We start from the raw sequence: 2,274 nt of genomic DNA, 5'->3' as shown, positions 1-2,274 counted from the left end.
GGGAAGGCATCCGAGGAGCGCTGGAGCGTGTGGAGCCGCGACGCCCGGCTCTTCCCCCACTCCTCGCCCAGCAGCTCAGCGCAGGCCTCCAGCAGCTCCGGCCTCTGGTGCAGGGGGACCAGGCTGAGCTCCTCTGACACAGAGCCCATTCTTCTCACTGACGGGAGACCAAGCAGGCCACAGCTTAGAGGCGGTGGGGGACAGATGGTGTGTGTCCCCCGGCCCAGGACCAGCCCCAGCCCTCACGTGGCTCCCCAGGATCAGGGGCGGGTGGGTTCACAGGGGTTAGCAGCGGGTCCAAGGTTGAATGACGACACCATGGCAGGGAAGCGGCGTGTGGTGTTGGCTCCAGGCACCTGTGCTGTGAGACCTGCAGGCAGGTCTGACACTGCCAAGCTGGCGGAGGAGCAGGGCACACAGGGCTGGCCTTGCCCCCTCCCCAGCCTTGCCACCAGCTCCTGCCACTTGGGCACCTGCCTGAGACCAGCCAGCTCATCACACGTGCCCCTGGCCTGCAAGAGAGGGCTGCAGCGCCATGGAGCTGAGCAGACACAGGCCATGCTGCACCAGTACAGCAGCTCAGGGGGCCATGCTGGCCTCCATGGAGCCAGGAACCCCCTGCCACAACCGGTGAGCAGCAGGGACCCCTCTCCCAGCCCAGCATCCATTCCACTTGCAAAGAAGAAGCCGCAGGCAGCAGGCGGGAGGAACTGCTGCACTGGCTTATCAGCTGGCGTTGAGCAAACTGCCCCACTTCCCGCTCTGGCGGGTGGAGGGCCTGGCCCTGCCCCCCACACCCTCAGAGCGCTCCCCAAAGCCACCCCACCAGCTCCAAGACCCCTGACTCCCAGCCCAGCCTGTACTCCCCCCTTTGGAAGCCAGGCAGTGCCCCAAGGCACTGCCAGCACCCCCAGACTGGTGACGCTTTTCTTTCTGTCTCCCCAGCAAACCCACGCCGGGACCCTGCTAGCATCCTTGCACTCAGGTCCTGAGTGGAGGGGGAAGCCCCCCCAGTGCCTGCCTTCCTGCCTGCGGTGCCCCACCAAGCTTTGTCCAGCCTGGTGCCCAGTTTCTCCCCTGTGCCTGCCCCTCTTCAGCCCCTGCCCAGGGCCACGGGGCTGCCCACCCTGCCTGTGCTCACCCTGCCAGCCGCTCGTCCTGCCCGCTGCTCCCACCGCTCACACTCACCCTGCCTGCTGCTGCCGGCTCCCGCGCCCTGGGTGCCTGCAGGAAGCTGCCCAGGCTCGTGGCCAACCGCAGTGCCTGGTTCTGCTTCCCCAGCGTGAATGACACGTCTGTCCTGGGCCCCAAACGTCCCCCGCCTCCACAGCACCCAGACCAGCCACACCCTTGCACAGAGCACCCGCCCTGCGCTGACCCACAAACAGCACCCCAAACCAGAGTGCAGCCCCACACAGGGCACCCAACCCTGCCTGCTGCCCATCACCCCAAAACACACTGCACCCACACGTGGCACACAAAATGGAATGACACCACTGACCTGGTCACTGCCTCACCCAACAGCTGCACCTCCTGAACACATGGCCCCCACTCCACCCCTGACCCCATCACTGACCCACCATGGACCTGTCACTGACCCATCATTGACCCACCACTGACCCACCACCATTGACCCACCATTGACCCGTCACTGACTCATCAATGATCCATCATGGACCCATCATTGACCCACCACTGGCCCACCCCTGACCCACCATGGACTCGTCACTGACCCATCACTGACCTGCCATTGACCCATCACTGGTCCACCACTGAACCAACATGGACCCGTCATTGACCCATCATGGACCCATCACGGACCCGTCAGTGGCCCACCACTGACCCATCACTGACCCACCATTGACCCATCACGGACCCATCACGGACCCATCACTGACCCATCACAGACCCATCACGGACCCGTCAGTGGCCCACCACTGACCCATCATGGACCCATCATTGACCCACCAGTGACCCGTCACTGACCCATCACTGACCTGTCATTGACCCACCACTGACCCATCACGGACCCATCACTGACCCGTCACTGACCCATCATTGACCCACCAGTGACCCGTCACGGACCCACCACGGACCCGTCACGGACCCATCGTTGACCCACCAGTGACCCGTCACGGGCCCGTCACGGACCCGGCCCCGGCCCTCTCTCCCCCACCCCTTTCCCTCCTCCTGCCCCGCTCCCCGGCCCGGCCCGCCCGTACCGTCCCGCCGGCCCCGCCGCCGCCGCCCCTTCCGCTCTCGGGCGTCAGTTCC

At 65.4% G+C, this 2,274-nt stretch overlaps 1 protein-coding gene across 1 annotated transcript in view; it reads right to left on the bottom strand.

The window, feature by feature from the left end:
* HYAL3 (hyaluronidase 3) overlaps positions 1–2,250 on the bottom strand; it is a 5,296-nt gene extending 3,046 nt beyond the window's left edge. Inside the window, exon 1 of the mRNA XM_026857166.1 lies at positions 2,223–2,250. The gene's annotated coding sequence lies outside the window, so the exon portion shown is untranslated. The remainder of the gene's footprint in view (positions 1–2,222) is intronic.
* Positions 2,251–2,274: the final 24 nt, after the last annotated feature.

The sequence above is a fragment of the Athene cunicularia genome (assembly GCF_003259725.1).
Source record: "Athene cunicularia isolate RWA chromosome 12 unlocalized genomic scaffold, athCun1 chr12_part1, whole genome shotgun sequence".
Taxonomy (NCBI): domain Eukaryota; kingdom Metazoa; phylum Chordata; class Aves; order Strigiformes; family Strigidae; genus Athene; species Athene cunicularia.
This window is presented reverse-complemented; position numbering and strand designations above follow the sequence as displayed.